The sequence below is a fragment of the Heteronotia binoei genome, chromosome 17 (assembly GCF_032191835.1).
Source record: "Heteronotia binoei isolate CCM8104 ecotype False Entrance Well chromosome 17, APGP_CSIRO_Hbin_v1, whole genome shotgun sequence".
Taxonomy (NCBI): domain Eukaryota; kingdom Metazoa; phylum Chordata; class Lepidosauria; order Squamata; family Gekkonidae; genus Heteronotia; species Heteronotia binoei.
In genome coordinates, this window is record NC_083239.1 from 33,624,172 (window position 1) to 33,649,975 (window position 25,804).

Below are 25,804 nucleotides of genomic sequence, written 5' to 3' on the forward strand. Positions count from 1 at the left end.
GGCCAATGCCGGACTCTAGGCGATGTACAACAGGAAAATACATATAAAATCAATAAAACTAATTGATTAAAACAAGTTGCAACTCAGTGACATCCTTTATAACATGCTACAGTTCTGCTTTCTAGGTGCAGAGTGAGCTCAAGGCCTAAATGAGCGTTGTTTCATAGATCTTTGGGAAATCTCCTGGAGCAGGCTTTGGGCTTCCAGAAAGAAGTTGACAACAGTAGAAGATAGAGGCAACCTGTGTTTCATCAGACTAAATTAGCTGTCCACAAGCTATACAGTGGAATGCGATAATGAGGTGTCAAAATGAGAACTAACAGGAAATTTATGGTTTAAGTTTCTGAACAGACAAAATTAACTTGGCAAAATGCCCTTTCTTTGTTTGAGGTCAATTAAAGTTTAAAGTTTCAAAATGTTGTTTATAGATCATAATATTTTAATATTAGCTAAGACGTCTGTTGCTTATAGTTTAGATTCTGAGAAAGTTCATAAAATAATAGGTTGTGAGCTAAAAGATATTGACATTTAGTTAAAGAAATGCATAAATAAGCAGCTTGATCATTTAGACTCTGTGATAGTAGTAAGGAATTTAAAAAACCTGTTGCAATCAGCATTATTTTTAACAAGCAAAGGTGAACCTTGTTATTGGAAAGTATTTTCAGCCAATTAAGATACCTTAAGACGAGACTAGGACGTTTGCCAAATAGAGATACTTCTAATAGAACAGATGTTTTAAAATTTATTACTCCTGTCTAGAACTTTTGAACCAGGTGAAAAATAAATCAAATTTTGAAAACTAATTAAGATAGTTATTAGAATAACAAGGAGAAGAAGATATTATTTCTATACATAGAAGGCCCTCATGTGGTTAAGAAGTGTTTTATTCACAGTTTTTGTTAAGATATAAACTTAAATATTTTGAAAAATCAAAACTTCTTGATCAATTAGAGAATAACCAAAAATAAGTCTTCAAGAGAGAAAAATAAATTCCTTCTGTAAATGCTATTTTGGAGCTGGAAAATATGTATAAAAGTTCAATTTTTCTAAGAAATGGCTGATATGGTATTATTATCAATTCTTTTCATATATTTTGTAGGAATGCTTAATAAACAAGTGTTTTTATATGTCCTTATGTATGTAGAAGCAAAATTATTCAATAGAAAGTTAATTTTTACTTGTGATATGAATTGAAGGTTGCAAGTTCATGAGAGATGGAATATCTGGGAAAATAGCCAATTGGAGTTAACAGGAAGATCAGTATCTAGAAAGATGTTACATTTCATTTTTAATGAGGAAATCTTGACAACACACCTGCGGATGAGAAGGTCAGTAACGTTGAAAATAAGCCAGGAACATCTTATTTGTCAAATGTAAGCTTAATGAATGTTAGAGACAAAGAACCTGCAAGAGCGCATGCCTGATGACAGCAGATTAATGATGTAAAGGGAAGGAACGATGAACAGTATAAAATTTGAACACAACTGGAGCTCAGTGGACAACTGAGCTGAATCTTTGGCTGCATGTTGTTCCTTATTCAAATAAAACTTTTCTTACCTCCTTTTGCTGTCTGGATTTTGTGTAACTTTAATTGGCTAGCTATGCAAGTCAAAGAACCTTGGCGCCCTGAGGGCGTTGCTATTATAGGCATTGGGAGCAGTCCCCCCTTAGGGGAAGGAGGGTGCCAGCCCGGCAACTGTCGCTGTCCTCAGGCAAAAACCTGGTGGAAGATCTCTGCTTTACAGGCCCTGTGAAATTGTAAAAGACCCTGCAGGGCCCTGGTATCTTCCGGCAGAGAGTTCCACCAGGTCGGGGCCAGGGCTGGAAAAGTCCTGGCCCTCATTGAGGACAGCCAGACTTCTTTATGCAGCCCAGTTAGGATTGCCAGGTCCCCCTTGGCAACCAGCAGGGGATGTGGGGATAGGGTTGCCAGTTCCAGATTGGGGGACTCTTGGGAGATTTGGGGGGTGGAGCCTGGGGAGGGCAGGGACTTCAGTTGATTATAGTGCCATAGAGTCCACTCTCCAAAGCAGACATTTCTTTCAGGGCTAGTCTGATCATATCAGATCTGGAAAGCTAAGCAGGGTCAGCACTGGTCAGCATTCGGATTACCAAGGAATCCCAGGATCATGATGTAGTGTATGGAAAACTACCTCCAAATGTCTCTTGCCTTGAAAACCCTATGGGGTCTCCATAAATTGGCTGCAACTTGGTGGCAGAGACAGAGAGACAGAAACAGAGAATATGCAGGTCTATGAAAGTAGAATGAACAAGCAGGGACACAGAAATGACTTGCAAGGAAGTCCCCCTCTCCATACTATTTCCTCTTTCCCTCCCCTGACAGCCTATACCAAGGAAAAGTCCTGGATCGGGGGATGAAGGACTGTCCCCTCCCCTTCTCTTTACCTTGCAATATCCAGTCTGACAAAAAAACTCTGACAAGTCTGTGTTTTGTGAATGCAGGGCTTTTTGGGAGGGGGAAAGGGAACGCCCAGCAGGAACTCATTTGCATATTAGGTCATGCCCCCTGATGTCACCCTTGTTCCACACAGGGTTTTTAAAGAAAAAAGCCCAGCAGAAACTCATTTACATATTAGGCCACACCTTCTGACACCAAGCCAGCCAGAACTGCGTTCCTGTGCATTCCTGCTCAAAAAAAGCCCTGTGTGAATGAATTTCTATCCACTCCAGCTTTCATTCTACCCCCTATTTGCTCTCTCCTTCCCACTGTCTAGATTTAGTCTGCAAGCTCTTTGGGGCAAATACCTTACTTTAAGCTTTTCTGCTGACATTTACACTACAAAGGTCTTCGTGTTTTTGATGGAGTCTGTGGACCTGGCTGTCACGTGATGAGATGGAGACCCAGTGTAAAAATCATGAGGATCTGTGCTTCTGATCCACTGCCCGTCAAAGCCACAATCCCATATTCCTAAATTATCTCTCTCTTTCTGCAGTATACTTCTTGGGAGATACATGAGAGAGCAGGGCAAATATTGGGGGTGAGGACGTTGCTCCAAATGACACTCCGTGATTGTGGGCTTTAACCAGACATCGACTGCAACAGCCATGAGCTTTGCTGCCTCCTCTTACCTTGCTCTAGTGCTGGCTTGGTGGATGGGTTTAGCAGGATATGCAAGTGTTTGCCTCCTTTCAGTGAACTTTGCAGAACGGTAGGGAGAGCAGAAAACCAGCTACTGCTGCTAGCTGGACTCTGCCTCCCCTGTGCCCCTAGTGGCTGCAGTGGAGAACTGCATTAGAAGTAAAATCAATTGAGATGTCAGATGAATACAGCATGAGGATAGATTCGGACCCCAGGAATCATCTCTTGGGAGCCCTGGGAAGAAGGACTGTATCGTCATTCTATTTGTAGAAACCACATAAGACTCATCTTCATGCTTTTCTTAATCCATTCATTTGTTACCTGGGAATTTAGCTGTCAGTTCCTCCAGGGGAACCAGTCTTTGTAGTGTAGAGATTGGTGATCCTAAATGAAAGTTCTCAACCTCATTTTTTCTTCCAGAAACCATGCGAGATCCAGTCCTGTTTTAGTACACCTCAGGGTTGTCATCTGCACCCCCCACACCCCGAGGAGTAGGCCTTTAGGGCTGCGACTGCACACAATAATAACGCACTTTCGATCCACTTTCAGTACACTTTCCAACTGGATTTTATTGTGTGAAGTGGCAAAATCCAGTTGGAAAGTGTATTGAAAGTGCATTATTTAGTATGTGTGATCCCAGCATAAGGGTGGGAATGAGCACACCAGCAGTGTGCAACACCATTGGGGGGGGGGGGGAACCAGAACTGATGTCATTATGTCAGGGTGATATTCTAGTATTCACCCAAAACTCTATGGTTAAACCATACTGTTTGAAGCGAATGCTAGAGTGTCAACCCAATTTAATGATGTCTCTTCAATTATACACAGACACATACCAGGCACTTTCAAACTGTTCATTGAGCCTGCTTGCAGGGAGGGTGGAATATAGTCAAAAAAATACATTCAAATCTATTTCCCACAACATCTTTTCTTTTTAATTTGGAATTTGTTCCATTTTTTGCACCTGTCTTTCAGCTTCTTTCCTAACTTAACCTGAGTTTGTGAAGTGAAGACCAGCTATTTAGTCTCCAGGGAAACATCCTGGAGAGCTTGCTGGTGGCCAGGGACAGACATAGCCAAGCTCTAGAAACTCCACCAGCACTTCAAAGGTCACTCTGCTCAAGCCCTTCAGCAATAACTGTGATCTGTGGCAGCTTACCAGCTGTCCCTTCCTGCGCCACCTCTGAAACTAATGCTATGCTAGGTGGCATTCTTCCACAAGGGAGAATTTTGGTATTGCAGCTCTTGTCAGCCTCAGAACATACACCAGGGTTTTTTTTGTAGCAGGAACTCTTTTGCATATTAAGTCACACACCCCTGATATAGCCAATCCTCCAAGGGCTTACAGTAGGCCCTGTACTAAGAGCCCTGTAAGCTCTTGGAGAACTGGCTATATTAGGGGGTGTGGCCTAAAATGCAAAGGAGTTCTGCTACCCAAAAAGCCTTGGTTCTAACCACAGCTCATCCTTCTGCTCTAGGACAACCTTTGAGCTGTTTTTTTTTAAAGTCTCTTGTATTGGATTGGTTTGTAAGAAAAAGGTGAAACCTTGATTGTCCAGAATTCTCATTGGCATGACAAATGCCTCTCTGGCTTCTGTTCTGATGAGATGTCCCTCTAAACCACAGTGTATGCCTAATAACTTAGCCCCCAAACTAACCAGCTCAAATATTTTGACATAAGAAATGAATGCATATACTTTTTTGTTCCTGTGCATGTTTATTCAAAATTTAATAGTTTTACTTTTATTTCAAACATAGATTGACAGCATTTTATTCCTTTTCAAATAGGCTTTTTTATTTTACATTTTTAGCAGCATTTCAGAGTTAAGAGTGATTTTGCCTACTTATATTCTTTGTCCCTAATAATCTATATACTCTGGCATTGAAGACCATCGACACAAATGTGGTGCCAGATTGATGCAAGTTCCACTACAGTTGTTTCCATGTCAGAAAAGTTGCATGAAGCAGCCACCAGTACAAAGGAATCTGGAACAGCCAGATCCTCAATTTCTTCCCTCAAAGTTTGATTTATGTTAAGAACAGGGCTTTTTTTGTAGCAGGAGCTCCTTAGCATGTTAGACCACACCCCTCTAATGAAGCCAATCCTCCTGGAGCTTACGGTAGACTCTGTACTAAGAGCCCTGTAAGCTTTTGGAGGATTGGCTACATCAGGGCTGTGTGGCCTAATATGCAAAGGAGTTCCTGCTACAAAAAAAAAGCCCTGCTTAAGAATATGAGCTTTGAAAGAGCCATAAAATACACAAAGTAATAAAGCACAGCTTGGAAAAGAGGTGGTATTCAAACCCCAAACATTCCCCTGCTAGCTGAGAGGCAGCTATGCAAGCTTTGAAGCTACTCTAGAGAAAGAGTCCTGAACATGTTGCCTGTAAGTGCCATGGAGCCCACCACCATCTTCCCTCGTGCCCATCAAGTGTTTTTAGAAAGTAGGAGGGCCATGTGTGGCTTTTGCCTAGCAAGGATTATGATTGGCCACTGAAGATTTGATTGGCTGTGCAGTTTTTAAAAACTTGTTTTGGTAGCAGCTGCCACCACAAGCACAGTGATCTTCACTGTGTGACTGCAGTAGACATTTTGTGGCTGGCTCCACCTCCTGTGGCAGCCATTTTGTGGCAGCCATTATAGCCTGTGCCCACCATGCTGTGTCAGAATTCCAAAGGTGCCCACAGGGTTAAAAAAAAAATGATTTAAAGGAAATTACTTTGGGTGCTCAAATACAGGTATGTTTTGCCCACTGCTGCCATCTGCTGTATGAATCCTGCACCTGTTCTGCCTTTTCTTTGCTGAATCTGTTATATCTGATGCCACCTTGAGGGAACACAAATGACCCAGTGAGCCAGTTTCTCAGTCAAGGAGATTAGAACAGCAGCAGCGAGCCAAACATGAGAACAGTCTGGTATTCTTCACTTCCATGGAAACGTCACGCCCACGCCCTGCATGTTCTCCTGATAAACACGGTCAAAGTGTTCTCTCTGTGAGACTGACAGGTGGTTCTTCCAATCCCCACAGATCCCTGGAACAACACCAGAGAAACTTGTAGCTCGAGAGATGCGGTACTGCCAGAACAAGAAATTAATGCCCCCCCGCCCCCCCCCCCCCCCCAACAACCTTGAGGCTTCCATAGTCATATGAACAATCTCCCTCAGAGGAGATTCAAAGCGTGCTCTGACTGACGTGTGTGCTTGCTCCTTTGGAAAGCATTTCCGTTCCATATCAAAATCTCCCTCTCTGTGGAAACTTCACTTCCAAAACTTTCCACATGACGCTTATACACGCTGGTTCCCAATGAGGTCAGGCAATGGGGGAGGCGGGGCTACTGCCCTTCCCACTTTTTGACACACTGGTGCCTGGACTGCAGACCTGTCTCAAAGCCTCTCAGACACTGTGGCTGATGGAAATCCAAATAAACCAACCTTTAGTATTCTCTGCTATTTCAGTGATTAACCTTTCCTGTCTCTGAGGCTGAATGGGATTTTTGCCTTGTTTCAAATTCTATGAGCCCCAAAAGAAGATGCTCCATTATTTCCAATGGAGGGAAGGCATTGAAAAGGTGTGTGGTCCCTTAAAATGTGATGACCAGAACTCCGTTCAGTGTTCAGTCATGCTTGTCACACCCTTGCTCCTGGCTCCACCCCAATATCTCCTGGCTCCACCTCCAAGGTCCCCAAATATTTCCTGAATCAGACCTCGCAACCCTAGTGAAAACATAGGGTCTACAGCTCTGCTGATTGAACCTCTAAGCTCCCGATACCCCTTGTGCCACTTTTACCTTTCCTCATGAACTTCCCATGTTTGTGGTCCATCAGGTCCTCCGGTAGGAAGGTGAAATTAGACATGCCATTATCTTTCATCTTCTGGAAGGAGGCATATTCCACCACAGCATCTATTTGCTGCCTATTGAGCTCCTTCCCTAGGAAGCGGCAGATCCTCTCCACACTGCCTCTCAGGTCCTGGGGGGGGGGGTGACAGAAGTGCCAAAAATGAGGCCACGCAGAGGCCATGGGTGAGAGATCTCTCTTAACAAGAGGCATACAGAGGAGACTGGTACTGTTGCACAGCATGCATTTGGAAAGACTGTTCCCGTGCGCTGACTTCTCCGTTGCTGTTGTCCAAACATGCTGGAGAGCAAAACCATCTGTTAAAAGCCTACAACCAGTTTAAAGGCTAGAAAAGCAGGGGCTGTGGCTCAGTGGCAGAGCATCCACTTGGCTTGCCAAAGATACCAGGTTCAATTGATGTTTCCCGTTAAAGGATCTGGCAGTAGATGATGTAAAAGACCTCTGCCTGAGACCTTGGAGAGCTGCTGCCAGTCTGAGCAGATGGTATTGACTTTGATGGACCAAGGGCCTGATTGGGTATAAGCAGGGCTTTTTTTGTTGCAGGATCACCTTTGCATATTAGGCCACACCCCTTGATGTAGGCAATCCTCCTTGAGCTCAAAGTAGGCCCTGTACTAAGAGTCCTGTAAGCTCCAGGAGGATTGGCTGCATCAGAGGTGTGTGGCCTAATATGCAGAGGAGTTCCTGCTACAAAAAAAGCCCTGGGTATAAGGCAGTTTCATGTGTTTGTGAGATACATGCAGAATACCATATCTGGATGAATGAGGAAGCATTTTCTTCACAAAAGCAAAGCCAGTCTCTACATGATATGGGGCACTCTACTTTTAGGGTCTCATGGATCTTAATAAAAGCAGTTAGCAAAAAACTAGTCAGTACACATTTAGAGGCACCCAGCCCTATGTGCTCCCAAAAGTATGTATGTGGACCAATGTATATATTATTACTAGTGTTCCTGTCTGGTTCATTGGAGCCTTAAGACCGGAGCTTGTGGACTCAGGAACAATGGAGAGTAGGATCCAAATCCCTGCTGCCCTGCTCCAATCATGGTCCCCTTGCTGGTCTGAATGATCCAATGGCGTCCTAGCGTGGGAACCTTGAAGTGTATATAGTTGGGCCTGTTCAGCAGTAACTAATAAACAAAGCTATGATCACTGCAACCACGTCTCCTCCTTGCATTGGACCCACTACATTATAAAAACAAAACAGGAAGACATTTTTGTAAGCTGAGATACCCACACCCATGTAAAGATGGGTTAGGAACACACCTGCTTCAGCTCATTATAGGTGATCCAGAAGAAGTTGGGTCTGTCCTTCAGCTTCATCCAACCCTTCACATGGTCGAACCAGGAACCGTACATCACTGGAAGAGCAAAGGGGGTGAGGGAACGAAATGGCCACGAGGAGGCAGCACATTTATTTAGTGTGGCATCCATGAGCAGGTTGGATAACATCAACCATTCTAGACTGGGGGGCAGTTTTATTTCCCAACTCTTGCTCTAGCATGGGATTTGCTTTTAGAAAAGTGTATGCTACAACACTCAAAGTCTACATCTTCACTGACTTATCCCCATGACACTGAAATCTTTTTCTGGGTGAACCGCTACCAATTCAGACCCCATCAGGAGGTAAATTCGAACTTGTCTTCATAGATTTATTTAAGAAGAAGACAACTGTAGATTTATACCCCACCCTTCTTCTCTGAATCAGAGACTCAGAGTGGCTTACAATCTCCTTTGTCTTCTTCCCCCACAACAGACACCCTGTGAGGTGGGGGGGGGCTGAGGGGGCTCTCGCAGCAGCTGCCCTTTCAAGGACAACTGCAATAACTATGGCTAACCCAAGGCCATTCCAGCAGCTGCAAGTGGAGGAGTGGGGAATCAAACCCGGTTCTGCCACATAAGAGTCTGCACACTTAACCACTACACCAAACTGACTCTCCAACCAAGCCTCTCCAAACTGGCTCTCTTAACCAAGCGGAAGCTCACTGTTGCCCTGTTAGAGCTGCCATATCTGGTGCAAGAAACACCTGGTGATTTGGAAGGTGGAGCCTGAGGAGGGGGTATAGCGTCATAGAGCCCACTTGCCAAAGTCCCCATTTTCTCTAGGGGAACTGATCTCTGTCACCTGGAAATCAGTTGTAATCCCAGGAGATTTCTTTCCACCACCTGGAGGTTGGCAACGTTATGCTCAGTCCATCATCCTGGAAGGATCTCGTTGGAGCTTTTACAGAGGTCCATCAGTGGCTATTAGGCACCAGGTATAAATGGAACACAGTCTGTCTGGGGCAGTGATGCTCTGTATTCTTGGTGCTTGGGGAGCCACAGTAAGTGGGCTTCTGGAGTTCTGGCCCTGCTGGTGGACCTCCTGATGGCACCTGGGTTTTGGCCACTGTGTGATTCAGAGTATTGGACTGGATGGGCCACTGGACTGATCCAGCAGAGCCAGTTTGATGCAGTGGTAAGTGTGCAGACTCTTATCTGGGAGAACTGGGTTTGATTCCCCACTCCTCCACTTGCACCTGCTGGAATTGCCTTGGGTCAGCCATAGCTCTTGTAGGAATTGCCCTTGAAAGGGCAGCTTCTGGAAGAGCTTTCTCAGCCCCACCTACCTCACATCGATCCCGCTGCTTTCTTCCCTCCCACATGAGAGCAGTCCATTTACACCTGCCTTTTTGCTTCCTGCTGTTTTATCTCACCCTTTCCCTATTCTTGATTTTTAAAAAGTTTTATTGATTTAAACTACAAAAAAGAAGCATTGCAGAAGATACATAAAAAGAGGGGGAAAGAGGGAAAAGGGGCCTTTACAGAGTGGGAAAAACAAAAACAGAAACCAGTACAAATATATCAATTATAATTCCACCTCCCAATAAAATGCTCAAATATTTCTACCTACAAGTATAAAAATCTCCTTAAATATTACCTTCCTTTCTTCTTTTACCAGAATAAAAAAAATAATAATTCTTTTACTAAACTAGTGAAGCAATGTAAATCTTAACAGTTCTTCTTAAACACAAATTAAGTATAACCAGTTAATAAAAAAGATTTTTTCTTTCAAGACTGTCTCAACGTCAAATTTATCTAATTTAACTTACGCCTATGATAAGCACAAATTAAGTCGTTGATTTAGCAAAATCCTTATTAAAAGAAGCACATGAAAATTATTTCTTTGTTCATAGCAAATTACACAAGATACATCAAATACAACTGAATGCTTTGTCTATCTCCGTCTAAACCATTTCTCCTGCTAACATATTAAAAGTCTGCCAAATTACCAAGTCTACCAAATTCCACAGCAGTTATGCTATCTGCCTTTTCACCCTTGATCCTATTCTTACATTAGAAGCAGTCTCACTAAATAGGCAAACTGTCAATACTTCTACTATATAGAGAATTATGTTAACTACGCTCATTAACATCACTTCTTCAAGATCTCTCTTATTCTTTTAAAGTTTAACATCTGTTCATTATTAATGGGTAGGTTACATGTTTACTTATTCACCAGGAAAAGAAAAAAAAAAAAAGAACCCAGATTCCAGAGTCCTTCTTCCCAAAGATTAAAAACTTTTAAGTTCCTTTGATTTCTGCACCCAAATTGTACCCGAGGCAGCCCATTTATCCACAGTTTATCTTTTGGTATCACCTTTCACTTCTTAGTCAGAGTTCCTTGTTCAGCCATTCACCAAAGCAGAAGCAAAAAATCCAAAATCCTTTTTCCGAATGGCCTTCCAAATCCAAATTTATTGATTGAAGTGCAGCTTTTCTCAACATGGCCTGCCCCCTCAACCACAGGGGGAAGAATTCATTGCCATTTTTCCTTCTCCACTTGATTTTACTGCAGCTTAACTTCCAGGCTAGTTTTGAAAGTGCATCAGAAGAGACCATCTTATTTTTCCTTTGTTTGTTTCGCATTGTAACAGTTCCCCCTTCAACTTGCACTGCCATCAATTCACTCTCTTTAGTACTGGACCCCTGTAGATTTACCATTTCATTAGCTGTCAGATCTTCTTCCCTCAAATCATTAGCTGTCAGCATAAAATAATCTCTAAGAAGTTGCATAAATGAGATAAAACCTTCCTTCAAAGATATGAGATTTGGGCAAATATCTTTTTCATGTGCCATTTCATTAAATGGTATCATATCAAAACTCAGTCTCTTAAATCAGATTATAAACTCAAAACTCAATTTCTTAGACTAGATTGTACTTTCGCTTCTCTCCTGTTAGTCCCCGTTCTACAACAGCTTCAACTGAAGTTTTAGAAGACATTTTTTCAGTTACAGTCAGGTAATAGAGACAGAGCTCTTTTCTGCATATCTCCTTTGTGTTCAGATTGTATTGCAAATTATTGATAATCTCTTTGATATATATCCAATTAAAGTCCAGGTCAATTTTAATAATTATATTCAATCCAGTTTAAATAGTTAAGACTGCTCGTAGCGTTTCGAGGCCTTTTGAGCTGATCTTTGAGCTAGTCTTTTGTCATTATGCAGAGTGACCCATCGGGGGGGGGGGGGGGTAGAGTTAGAAAAAAACACCTACTTGTTAAGTAGAGTCATCGCTTTAGAAGTGGAAAAATGTTGCTTCAAAGATGTACTGGGGAAAGTGAAAGCATAAAAGCGGTCGGGAGTTCTTCTTTTTCTGCTGATATCAGCTTTCATGGCCGCAAAGCTTCAGGACGCACAACGAGCACAGAGTGCAGTTGCTGCTGACCCCCCCCCCCCCCGTGAATTCCCATGCTGAAGAAAAAGCCCTCCAGGTTTTCCCTCCAACGGCCAGACTCAGAGTTGCCGCAGGGAGAAGATCTGCAGGCAACTCTGAAGCCAAGATGACGGATCCCGAAAGTCTCCTTTTTCCCTATTCTTATGGCTTTCACCAACCCAGAAGGATCTGAGAAGGATAAATTAAGAGAACTCCACTGACATCAAGTTGGCTTTTGGAAAAAGAGCAGGACAAAAATGTGGCAGAGAAATAAAATAACAGCAACACAGAAGCCTGGCAAAATCACAGCCTTCCAGAACCTCCACATATAGGGGTGTCAAACATGCAGTTCGGGGGCCAAATCAGGCCCTCAGAGGGCTCCTATCAGGCCCCCGAGCAAATGGCTGTCATCTGTTTCCTTCTCCCTATATCTTGTTTCCTTCTGCATAACAGCTTGCTTTGCAAGGCTTGCTCAATTGCACAGCAGAGCTATAAAGCAAAACCTCTATTTTCTCCACTGGTTGAGGTTCCTCCCTTGAGGAGGAAGGGAGGAATAGCTTGCTTTGCCAGGATCTCTCAATTGCACAGCAGAGCTACTAAGCCAAGCTTCTCTTCCATCTATTGGCAGAGGCTCCACCCCCTCCTCATCCCCCAGGGAAGGAAGGAAAGAACCAGAGCTTCCTTTGCCCAGGTCCCTGGATCCCTTGGGAGAAATACAAAGAAAGCATATTTAAGACCAATGAGTGCTAACATTTTAAGCATGTTTTAAGTTTTAAAAATGTGTGTGTGTGTTTGTCTGTGTTCTTTATAAAATTTAAATCTCTGCTACTAATCTTAAATAGGTACACACATGGCCCGGCCCAACACGACTCGGCCCAACCTGACATGGCCTGGCCCAACAATGTCTCATTTATGTCAAATCTGACCTTCATAACAAATGAGTTTAACACCCCTGCTCCACAGGCTTCCTCTGGACAATCAAGCTATCTACATACAGTACAGTCCTCTAGAGCCTGGGTGTCCAACAGTAGGCTCATAAATTACCAGTAGTCAGGGCCGGCCCTAGACTATCTTGCACCCTAGGTAAGGCTAACGTCTGGTGCCCTCCTGCACTGATAACGTCACTGAGTCACATTGGGGTTGCCCAATTTGGCACCCCGAGAAGGCCAGTGCCCTGGGCAATCACCTTAGTTTGCCTAACGGTAGAACCGGCCCTGCCAGTAGTTTTACCAGCTGCTGTAGAGTAGCTCATGCATCCCCTCAGAGCCAGGAAAAGAGCAGGAGACTATCTGCTCAGGATTGTTTTTTTTAAAAAAAAAATTACAACAAATCTTTGATTTTGTAGGATTTTTCTGTGCGATACTCAGCTGATAACCTCATTTCTAGTTCTCTTAGAATTCCACAATCACAGAACCCTAATCCATGACATGTTTCTAGGACTAAACAGAATATGTCAACATGGAGCCTGTGGAAGACAGAAATCTCCGTGGGGTGCAATCCCATAGAGTGCACCACCCAAAGCATCTATTTTCTCCAAGGGGACTGATCCCTGCATTCTGGAGATAAGTTGTAATTCCAGGTCCCTCTTGGATGGGGATAAGTAACCTGGGATATTATTCATTACGTAGAAGTATTTCTCATTCATAGAATCATAGAGATGGAAGGGACCTCCAGGGTCATCTAGTCCAACCCCCTGCGCAATGCAGGAAATTCACGAGTACTTCCCCCTAAATTCGCAGGATCTGCATTGCTGTCAGATGGCCATCTAGCCTCTGTTTAAAAACCTCCAAGGAAGGAGAGCCCACCACCTCCCAAGGAAGGTTAATTAATGACCCCTCCTTTAGAAGCTGTGTCACAGCTACTGTTCTGCTCAAGAATAGGACTTCACTGAGACAGCTGAGCTTGGGTCTAATATAATACCAGCAGAGAAAGTGATCTAGATTGGCCATTTCCATACCATTCCCGGTCAGGAACGTCTCCAGGAACTCCTCCACAGTACCAGGGTCCTTCAGAATTTTTAAAACCTTGGCAAAGTGATAATGTGAGACAAGCACATCTCTGGGATCACGCACCGTGTAGATTACCTGTGGGAAGAAGAAGACATTGGATTTGTATCGAACCCGGCATCTGCTCTGAATCTCAGAGTGGCTCACAATCTTCTTTATCTTCCTCCCCCACAACAAACACCCTGTGAGGTAGGTGGGGCTGAGAGAGCTCTCCCAGCAGCTGCCTTTTCAAGGACAGCTCTGTGAGAGCTATGGCTGACCCAAGACCATTCCAGAAGTTGCAAATGAAGAACTGGGGAATCAAACCCGGTTCTCCCAGATAAAGAGTCCGCACACTTAACCACTACAACAAACGGAAAGGGCAGAATTTAGGGAAGACCAAGCACACACCATGCCATACAGTGGGTTTCATTACACACACTTATTCTTCAGGTGCAGTTGGAGTTTGGTTTGTTCTTCAGTACTGAAAGTAGACCTCTAACCAGTGTTCCCCACTGTCTTCCTACCACTGGCCAGCTGATCCAGGCAGAGCAGGCGCTGATGTCAGGCAGTTGCCTGGGCCCAGAGATTCTGGCAGGGCCCATGGCTGCCAGTCCTTTCCCTGCCTGCTAGGGTTGCCAACTCTGGGTTGGGAAATACCTGGGGATTTGGGGGATGGAGCCTGGGGAGGGAGGAGCTTGGGAAGGGGCGGGACCTCAGTGGGGTATAAGGTTATTGAGATTTCCCTGGAAAGTGGTCATTTTCTCCAGGGGAACTGATCTCCATTGCCTGATCAGTTGTAATTCCAGAAGATCTCTAGGATCCACCTGGAGGCTGGCAACCATATCACCAGCTTACTCTTGAATCCTCCATGACTGGGGCTGCCAACTCTGGGCTGGGACGTAGTGGGTGGAGCTCAGAGGAGGGCAAGGTTTGGAGAGGGGAGGACTTCAATGCCGCTGAGTCCAACTCCCAAAGCAGCCATTTTCTCCAGGTGAACTGATCTCGAATGCTTGGAGATCAGTTGTAATCCCGAGATCCACCAGCAGGTTGGCAACCCTACCACCACTCCTGCACCCAACTGCACACGCTGCTCAGTGCAACCAGGGAAAGAGCTGCAGGCAGTGCAGACGACATGGCTCTAAGCTAAGGCAGTGGGAGAGCATGAGTGCAGGGCAGGTAAAGGATGCAGAGGCAGGTGCTGAGACGCAGGGGTGAGTGGCTGTGAAGGGGGCCCCCAGGAACTCTCTGCCCAAGGCCCCCCAAAATCTGGAGCTGGCTTGCCACAAAGGTCCCTCCTAGGGTTACCAGGTCTGACTCAAGAAATATCTGGGGACATTGGGGTTGGAGCCAGGAGACTTTGGGGGTGGAGCCAGGAGACAAGGATGTGACAAACTCCAAAGGGAGTTCTGGCCATCACATTTAAAGGGACTGCATGCCTTTTAAATAACTTCCCTTCATTTGGAAATAATGAAGGATAGGGGCATCTTCTTTTGGGGCTCATAGAATTGGACCAATCTTTTTGAAACTTGGGGGGGGGGTGTTTTTAGGAGAGGCAACAGATGCTATGCTGAACATTTGGTGCCTCTACCTGAAAAAACAGCTCTTCCCCAGAGCCCCAGATATCCTCAGATCAATTTTCCATTATTCCCCATGGGAATCGGTCTCCATAGGGAACAATGGAGTGCCAGCAGACATTTCTTTCCCCACCCCCTGCTTTCTGATAACCCTGAAGCAGGGGGGGCTCCAAACCGGGGGATCCCCTGCCTCCAACTGGAGATTGGCAACCCTCCCCTTCATAAACCCAGCCCTCAACCTCAAATCTCCAGAAATTTCCCAGCCCAGAGCTGGCAGTCCTCACAAAGATTGAAGCTTTAGCTTTGTGTGCTTTGTGTGTCTGGTACACACCTGTGGCAGAAAGGGCCTGCTCTGGCTTGTAGGCCCTGTTCTGCCCTGCCTTTCAGGATTCTTCTCAACACCTGGAGAGGCTTTTCTTTCTCTCTGGTAACCCTCCACTGCCACTTGTAAGAAATTGCCTGCTGGGAGCGTCAGAGCTCCCAGCTTCCCTTCCAGTTTTGAGGCCTTGCCTCTGTGTCTCCTGCTGCCCAGTGTCTGGTCACCATGGGGACCATTTACTGCCTTGTGCATCCCTGGAGGAATAACCACTTGCCAACTGCGTGCCTTCCCCCAGCACTCCATTTAAAATAGTGTGTACAAGATAGTGGTGATCTATGTAATACAGAGAACCACTCTCGGCATCAAAAGTTAAACGTTATTTATTAAAAAGAAAATGTTTACAAGCATACTTTTAGCATAGCACCAGACTGAGCAGGGACTTCCAAAAGAAATGGGTAAAACACTAATCCTCTGTTCCTTTTATACATGTAAAAACATAAGACAGGCTCTTTAGCTTAGGAGTTACAGGTTCCTATAGAGTTTTCATTGAAGCCTACTCAGTGGAGAGATCTGCCTCTGCTCTTCTGGACTCAGCACCCAAAGAAAAAGGACTCTCCTCCTGGCTCCCAGGAATTTTGTTTTCTTCTTTTCTGACCAGGTCACATCCAGTCAATTCTCTTTCCTGAAGACTCTGTAGCATTTAATGCCTCCGAATCTCTGTCCCCTGCTTGAAGGGGAGAGAAGAGGGAATCTTGACCATCCCTTTATCCGATTAGTGTTTGTAGGAAGGTAAGTCTGGAGAGCAATTGCACTGACTTCCCTGACTCTGCCTGTTCTCTGCCCAGAGGGGGGGAAAACACAAAATGGAGGTTTTACTCAATGCAAACCTCCCAGAAAAAAAATGCATTTCTTCACAGCACCCAAGAAAACAACGCCCATGCCAATGTCCCTTACCTTACCTTGGCTTTGGAGTGGCGAAAAGACTTGGGGAATAGATGGAATGGCAGGTGACTAGCTAAGAGAAAGTTGTGAGGCAAGCTTCAAGCCTCGAGGAGTCTCAATCCAGGCTATTCGGTCCCACACTATCGCACTCTGTACCCATGAAGGATCCCCATCATGCCGGATCAAGCCCAAGATCTCGGACATCCAAATGGTACCTACAAGGGAGCAACCCCCACACACATCACAGGATTGCCTCTTCTTCCCCTCAACTATTTTTGTTCTGCAACGAGAACCTCTTGCCTTGAACCTCTTCCTTGAACTAATGAATTGCTCACAATTTAGAAAATAGCTGGACCTCTTTGCACATCTATTTAGTCAAACACTCGACAACAAGGGTCCCCTACCAAGTAGGGTTGCCAGACCCAGGAGAGGGGATGGACTTCAGTGGGATATGATGCCATAATGTTAGGCCCGTAGCCACAGGGGGGGAAGAGGCTGGGGGTCCGGCCACTCCATCAAAAAAACCCTTCCACCTGTATGGCCCCTCCTGGTGGCCCGGCTCTCCCTGCCGCTGCTGCTCTGGCAGCCCCTGATCTCCCACCCCACTCCACAGTGCCTCCCCCTCCTCCCTCTCTCCCACCTGGTGAAGTGCTGGCTCCCCCGCTCCAACTTTCGCGCTCGAGGAGAGAGAAATACTGTCAAGTAACAAACTGACGAGAACAAAGTAAGAGTCCAGCATCACCTTTAAGATCAACGAAGTTTTATTTAAGAGGCTGTGATTGTTTAGAAGCAGGGAAGACCGATGCCTGGCTTTCCGCTGGTTTCCAGAGTTATGTTGGGGCAACAGGGACAAGAGTTGCACCACTTTCCACAGGCTGTTCCTCCCCCCTCATCTCCTGGGCCATGCTCTAGAGCTGCCTTTGCTCCCTCTCTAGCAACTTGGTTAAACTATTGCAGGCTCAGCCGCCGCCGGCACCAGCTGCCTCCTCTTGCCTTCTCCTCTCACATAGGCAAGCAACAGACAGTTTTCTGGGCGAGTGGAGGGGCCAGCTGCGGCAGGCGGGCCCATGCCAGTATCCTCTCCCCAGAAGTAAAGTGCAGCTTCGGCCAGGGCCCCCCAATGCGAAGTGCAGGCATTGGCAAACAAGTAGGGTTGCCAATCCCCAGGTGGGGGCAGGGGTTCCCCCAGTTTGGAGACCCTCCCCCCGCTTCAGGGTCGTCAGAAAGCGCGGGGAGGGGAGGGAAATGTCTCCTGGGAACTCTATTATTCCCTATGGAGATTTATTACCATAGAAAATCATGAAGAATTGATCTGCGGGTATATGGGACTCTGGGGGGGGGCTGTTTTTTGGGGTAGAGGCACCAAATTTTCAGTATAGCATCTAGTGCCTCTCCCCAAAATACCCCCCAAGTTTCAAAAAGATTGGACCAGGGGGTCCAATTCTATGAGCCCCAAAAGAAGGTGCCCCTATCCTTTGTTATTTCCTATGAAAGGAAGAAATTGAAAAGGTGTGCCGTCCCTTTAAATGTGATGGCCAGAACTCCCTTTGGAGTTCATTTATGCTTGTCACACCCTTGCTCCTGGCTCTGCCCCTAATGTCTCCTGGCTCCACCCCCAAAGGCCCCAGATATTTCTTGAATTGGACTTGGCAACCCTACAAACAAGTAACCCCCCCCCACACACACACACATACACATTCCACAGAGCATGGCCACAGGTCAGCTCCCCTCCCAGTTCCTGAACGAAGCTGCCTGCCAGCAAAAGGACCGCACCATGCCTTAGCATATCTTCCCCGGACAGCAAAACGAAGCCCGCCCTGTTAGTGCAGCGGGAGAGGGAGCCCTGAGCTCTTCCCAGCTGACGGCACTGGCAAGAGTCTGCCTTCCCACCTCCCGGTCCCCAACCTCCCCACTCTCCTTGTCTCAGCTATGGGAGCTCTTCCTTGCGGGCAGGCAAGGGCTTGCCAGCCCGCACCCACCCCAACTGCGCTCGTCTCACCCTGGGACTTCTCTTCAGCCGGCAGCACTAGCTAGAGCCCCCCCCCCCCTTGGCTGGCAGCACCAGCGAGAGGCTCCCCCCCCCCCACTCTTCAGCACTTATCTCAGCTACACCAGTTCTTCCCAACCCGGCTGGTTTCCTGGTAAGGAGGAACAAGCCTAGCAGAGACCGCTTTTTAGAGCCCCCGTCAATCACAGAACAGAGCACTGGCGCCAATTGGGGAAATCAGGGGAAGGAACATAGCATATGGTGTGGGTCCTCCGGCTGTGGTACTCTAGCCTTCATCTCTATTGTACTGTACCATAGAGATGAATCCTAGAGTGTCACAAATGGCTGCCATATTGTCCCCCACCAGCTGATTTTTGGAAAGCAGGGGATGGGAACTCAAAGCGGGAGATCTCCCGCCCCCAGCGGGGGTTTGGAACCCCTAGTGGGTGCTTTTTTAGCCGCTCGGCCTTGGCGATGCTTTTCCCGCTGATCAGGTGATCAGCAAGGGTGAGGTGGCCTTGAAAGAGTCCTGGGAGCTGGTGCTTCACTGGTGGGTGAGAGAGGTGCCACATAGGGGGGATGGGGCCACCACATTGGGCCAGAGGGGGAAACTTCGACATTGCTGGTGTGGTGACATCACCTGGAAGTGACATTATCATGCTGGTAACGTTGCACGACAGCCACTCTAGGCATTTCCGGAAAAACTCTATGGTTTTCCTGGACACTCTAGCCATTTGGGAGGAATGGTACAATAGATTAAAATAGAGAGTCCCCTGCCTGAGGCTGCGAGGGACTTGGCAACCTTATCCGCCCTGAACCCATCTGGGAAAGGGCAGAATATCAATTATCTGAAATAAATAATAAGGGTAATATGAGGGTTAGAAGACCTGTGAGCTCAGAGACCCCCTTTGCCATGAAGCTTGCTGGGAGACCTTGGACTAGAGACATACTCTCAACAGTGCCTCCCGGGCAAGCTTGTTTTGAAGACAAAACGGGAAAGGGGGATCCACTTAGCCCACCCTTGGGTTCTTAGAGGAAGGGTGGGGCTGAAATGTGCACTAGAGAGCCTGAAGCCTTTTTTTAAAAATCCTTTTCATTTTCTTTCATAAAAGGGGGGGGGGAGATACAGAGAGAGGGGGAAGCTTTTTTGTTTTGTTTTTTAAAAAGCCTAACAGGAACTTGTTTGCATATTAGGCCGCACCCTCTGATATCACCATTGTTTCACACAGGACTCTTTTTGTAGAAAAAGCCCAGCAAAAGCAAATTTGCATATTAGGCCACACCCCCAGGTGCCAAGCCAGCCAGAACTGCATTCCTGTGCATTCCTGCTCAAAAAAAGCCCTGTGTGTGTGTGTGTGTGTAGATTAGGGTTGCCAATGCCCATATGGGGGCAGGGGATCCCCCGGTTTGGAGGCCTTCCCCTCACTTCAAGGTCATCAGAAAGTTGTGGGGGGGAGGGAAATGTCTGCTGGGCACTCCATTATTCCCTATGCAGACCGATTCCCATAGGGTATCATAGAGAATTGATTCACAGGTATCTGGGGTTCTGGAGGGGCTGCTTTTTGAGGTAGAGGCACCAAATTGGCAGCATAATGTCCAGTGCCTCTCCCCAAAATACCCTCCAAGTTTTAAAAGGTGCCCCTATCCTTCATTATTTCCAAAGGAGGGAAGGTATTGAAAAGGCATGTAGTTCCTTTAAGTGTGATGGCCAGAACTCCCTTTGGCGTTCAGTTATGCTTGTCACAACCTTTCTCCTGGCTCCACCCCCAAGTCCCCAAATATTTCTTGAATTGGACTTGGCAACCCTAGTGTACATACATACACACATAAAGACAAAAATACACACTAGCTTCTATAAACAGTTCCCAAATATCTAAAACTAAGTCCATGCGAAATTGCCACCTCTGTGGCATGTGTTCAAATATTGATTGAGTTCTAAGGTCTTCTATTGATTTATTGGAGGCAGACTTCTATCTTGCCAGTGTTGCAATACAAGCAGGGCTTTTTGTCTAGGGGAATGGGGTGGAACGGAGCTCTGGAACCTTTTTACGGAAACAAAATTCTCAAAAAAATATTTTAAAGTTCTTGAGGGGCACCTGTGTGTTCTTCCTTCATTTGAGAGTTTTGGAATCTCTTTTTCCCGGAAAAAAAGAAGCCCTGAATACAAAGTATTTTTGCTTTGGAAGGGCATTTTTTTTAAAAAAAAAAAAAATAGTTTTTGTTAATTTTTATTCCGCCCTTTTCCACAAGCAGCCTCAGGGCAGGGGAGGTTTGATAGACATGACCAGGGCTTTCTTTGTAGAAAAAGCCCAGTGGGACACCTCCTGAAGCCACCTGTGTTCCTGTGCATTCCTGCTCAAAAAAAGCCTTGGACATGACGTTCTCTTTCTTCTCTCTCTTTGTCTATCATTTTCCCCCCAAAAAATCATTTCAAGAAGTGCTTCCCTCTATCTGGCCCTCAGCTGTGGTTCTCCTTTCTTCCCTTTTTTTTTCCTACCTGATTTGAGGCAAGCAGCAATAATCGTATCATCATCCAGTATCTGGAATTTATTTTCTGTAAAGTCGAGACCTTCTTCTGAGAAAATATATGTGGGGAAAGGGACCCCCTTGTAGTTGAGGTACGTTGCTGATGACATCAAAACACTGTCATGAGAGAAAAGATTAAGAAGGGAAGTTAGATGGTGGAATCCTTAGGCTTGTTCCCAGGGGTCGTTTTGTAGAAAAATAGGTGGTGGGTCTCATTAGCATGACTCATTAGCATATGACCCCCCCCCCAGCCAAAAGCAACCCAAAAGAAAAAAGGAGAGCCCTGGGCTAGGGAGGCCTGCTTGGGCTAGCTAGAGATCCATATGTGGGTCAAAAGGCCAGCAAGTCACCCGCTGCCCAAAATCACATAAGAAGTGGAGAAAGGGTGGTATGGGCTTCTCCAGAGATTAATGAGTTCTGCTGGGGGCATGGCAAAGTTCCTGGTGGCTGGCTGGCTGCCTGCTCTCCTAATCCAGGGATTGTTATGCAGCTGCACCTACTATTCAATGGACAAGGTAGATGGAGAGGAGGAGGGGGAACCATCAGAAAGGTTCAGGAGCTGTGCTCCTGTGAGCTCCTGATGAATCTGAGGCCTGCTTCTTCCTCAGTTTGGTTCCTATTTGTATCTTGGAAGTCTATAAAGCAAGGGTTGCCAAACTATGACTCCAGAACCAGAAGCAGCACATGCAAGTTTTCACAACAATCAGTGATCAATATGCACAGGAACACCCTGCATAGCTGTTTTAACACATTAGCGTTATTCTGCACATAGTTCACATTCAGGTTGCCCAAGGGCTGCTAGGTCTTTGTTGGAGACTTTGAGGGTGGATCTATGAGAGGGCGGGGTTTGGGGAGGGCAGGGACCTCAGCATGGTACAATGCCATAGAGTCCACCCTTCCAAGCAGCCATTTTCTCCAAGGGAGCTGATCACCGCCAGCTGGAGATCAGTTGTAAAAGCAGGAGGTCTCCAGGCCCCACCTGGAGACTGACAACCATATGTTCACCTCTATCACTTCCCTTTCAATAAAGCAATGCTGATTATTGGCATCTGGATCGGAGCGGCTCGGCGGTGCTGATGTTGTTGGACCTATCGGCAGCGTTCGATACGGTCGACCATCGGTTACTGACCTGCCACCTCGCCAACGCGGGGATTCAGGGGTTGGCCTTACAATGGCTTTCCTCTTTCCTTGAGGGTTGGGGACAAAGGGTCGCGATTGGGGGTGAACTGTCCAGGAGACACACGCTTGATTGCGGAGTGCCTCAAGGGGCGGTCCTCTCTCCGACGTTATTTAACATCTATATGCGCCCCCTTGCCCAGATTGCCCAAAAGTATGGGCTGGGTTGTCACCAGTATGCTGATGACATCCAGCAATATCTGCTTATGGACAGCCAGCCGGCCTGCGCCCCAGAAAATTTGGACTGGGCGTTACAGACCGTGGCTGGGTGGCTCAGGCTGAGAGGGCTGAGGCTAAATCCAGCGAAGACAGAGGTCCTTTGCTTGGGTCGTCGGGGTCCGGGAGGGGAAATCCCCCTGCCAGTTTTTGAAGATGCGCCGTTGACAGCGACACACAAGGTCAAGAGCCTGGGGTTACTATTGGAGCCTTCCTTAACGATGGAGGCTCAGATAGCAGCCACTGCTAAGTCCGCATTCTTTCATCTTAGGTGGGTGAGGCAGTTGGCCCCTTTCCTGGAGCATGATGATCTAGCAACAGTGATCCAAGCAACGGTCACCTCGAGGTTGGACTACTGCAATGCCCTCTACATGGGGCTGCCCTTGTGCCGAACCCGGAAGTTGCAGTTAGTGCAGAATGCCGCTGCCCAGTTGTTATTGGGGCTCCCAAGATGGGAGCACATTCAGCCGGGGCTCTGGATTCTGCACTGGCTGCCAATAATATACCGAGTTCGGTACAAGGTGCTGGTTATTACCTTGAAAGCCCTATATGGCCTAGGACCTGCCTACCTTAGGGACCGTCTCTCCCCACATGTTCCCCAGAGAGTACTGAGATCGGGATCTCAAAATTTGCTCGTTATCCCCGGGCCAAAGGAAGCCCGCCTGAAATCTACCAGGGACAGGGCTTTCTCTTTAACGGCCCCTTTCTGGTGGAACCAGCTGCCGGAAGAGGTGAGGGCCCTGCGGGACCTTGCCCAGTTCTGCAGGGCCTGTAAGACAGCCCTCTTCTGGCTGGCTTATAACTAACTGGCATTGGAAACTGAGTGTAGTTTTAATAGACCACTGTTATATGTTTTTTACTGTTTTAACTGTGTAAAATGTTTTAAATTCAATAATTTTATGTTAGATTTTATGTGCTGTGAGCCGCCCTGAGCCACTTCGGTGGGAAGGGCAGGATATAAATTGAAATAAACTTAAACTTAAATTGTGAACTTAGGCAGATCATGAAAGGGAGGGAAGGAAGTGTTGCATCAGTACTTAGTTCTCATGGCCCCTTCTTACACGCCCAGGGAAATGCTGATCGCCACTGTGCAATCAGGAAGCAATTTTCTCCAGGCCAGTTTGGCCAGGGATCCTGGAGGTTTTGGGCATAGAACGGAGGCCACTGGGGGTGTGGAGATAGGACTGCCAAGTCCAATTCAAGAAATATCTGTGGACTTTGGGGGCGGAGCCAGGAGACTTTGGGGGTGGAGCCAGGAACAAGGGTGTGACAAGCATAATTGAACTCCAAGGGAGTTCTGGCCATCACATTTAAAGGGACAGCACACCTTTTTAAATGCCTTCCTTCCATAGGAAATAATGAATGGGACACCATCTTTTGGGGCTCATAGAATTGGACCCTCTGGTCCAATCATTTTGAAACTTGGCAGGTATTTTAGGGAGAGGCATTAGATGCTATACTAAAAATTGGGTGCCTTTACCTAAACAAATAGCACCCCCAGAGCCCCCAATACCCGCAGTTCAATTCCCCATTATTCCCTATGGGAATTGTTCTCCATAGGGAATAATAGAGTGTCCAGTAGACATTTCCCTCCCCCCCTTTCTAAAGCGGGGGGAGGGCCTCCAAACCAGGGAATCCCCTGCCCCCTCCCTCTCTCTCACACACAAATACTTACTAGGTCTTGTTCCTGCACAACTTTACTTGGTCTGAAAACGAAACCAAAACAAAGGGAGGGGCCATTCTCTGTGGAAACTGTTACTGACCCTTTCCCATGAAGCCCTTCCTGCTTTCTGCTCAGCCTTAAAGGAACACATTTTAAAACGGACCTGTTTGCAGGTTTCTAAACCTGCAGGAGCTCTAAAACTGCATGTTGACTGTGGGGGTGGGGCTTCCCCGCCGGCCAGCTGGTGTGGGGGGGGAGCCTGTAAAAACGGGGGATCCCCCGCTGGGACCTGGGGATTGGGAAGCCTATGTGGAGAGGAGGTATTTCTGAAATTCCTGCATTGTGCAGGGGGTTGGACTAGATGGCCCTGGAGATCCCTTCCAATTCTGTGACTCTATGATTCTAAGAATCACTTCAGTATCTTTGCTACTGTTCCCTTTCACATCCCAGTTCTTCCACCAGCATCCCTCCTACCCCTCCAACACACCCTAGCCTAAAGATCTTGTGTTCTTTTAAAAAGTGCCATATTGAGTTCAGCTTCCACCATCTTGAATCCTGAGTGCATTCATTTCCTTCCATTTCCTGGCAAAGAACAATCTGAAGAAAAATAATTTGTTGTCGAGTCAGAAACAATTCATGGCAATTTAGGCTTGCCTGGTCACCCTGGCCACCAGCAGGGAATGGCTGCCAGGGTAAGGCTGCCAGATCCAGGTTGGGAAACTCCTGGAGATTTGGGGATGGGTCTGGGGAGGACAGGGACCCCAGTGGGGTACAGTGCCATAGAGCCCACCCTCCAAAGCATCCCTTTTCTCCAGCGGAACTAATCTCTGTATCCTGGAGAGGAACTGGTCCCACCTGGTGGCTAGCAACCCTATCCATGGGGTGTTCCAAGCAAAAGACAAGGAGAGGTTTGCCTTTGCTTTCCTTTGCATAGCAACCCCCCCCCCCCCGTCTTCTTTGGTAGTCTCCAATCCAAGTACTCCCCACGACCAACCCTGCTTAGCTCCCAAACTTTGACAAGCCCAGGTTAAGCTGGGCTAACCAATTGGGCAGCAGTAACCATGTGTAAGGCTCCCATCTGAAGATCTCTAGGGATATTAGGCACATAAGATAGCCGTAATGGCACTGACCTGTGGGTCATGTGCTTTCCCAACCCAGTTTATATAAACCTCTCACCACTTGCTTCCAGTAACGGGAGGCACATTTGCATGTCCAACGCTGTGATAGACAGTCCATCACAACCAAAGTCTGCCTGTCCTACTCCACAAAAGCCGCACTTATTATTCACTGTATTATAGATCTTTGCCAAGCTCCAAGGAGTTAAATGCCACCTATAAATCATTTTGCAACTTATTTTCTATCAAGGAAGGACAAGTGCTTTCACACACACTTTGAGTCATCATTTGCATGTGGATTTGGTTATTCCTTACAGAAAATTCCGGTCGCAAAGTGTATGGGAAGAGGATTGAAAGCCCTTTATGCGGACTGTGTGACAGTGCCCCTGACAACAGATAGTTTAATAAATAAATTGATGTTGTGAGATGGAATGCTGAGAGCTGATCAAAGTTTTCTTACAGGATTGCAAAAAAAGATAGATAGCCTGCTCAAGCAATCAATTCCCCACTAGATAGACAGACTGACAGACAGAGGCATAGATAAAGCAATTTTTTCCCCACCAGCTGCTGGACACCGTTATGGTTAGTCTTCCTCCACAGTCAAACCAGGGCCCCTGCTCAGCTTTCGAATCCGGCTCGGTTCTCT

General features: G+C 46.6%; 1 pseudogene; it reads right to left on the reverse strand.

Moving 5' to 3' along the window:
* Positions 1 to 5,934: 5,934 nt before the first annotated feature.
* On the reverse strand, positions 5,935 to 25,804 carry LOC132586485 (sulfotransferase 2B1-like; annotated as a pseudogene).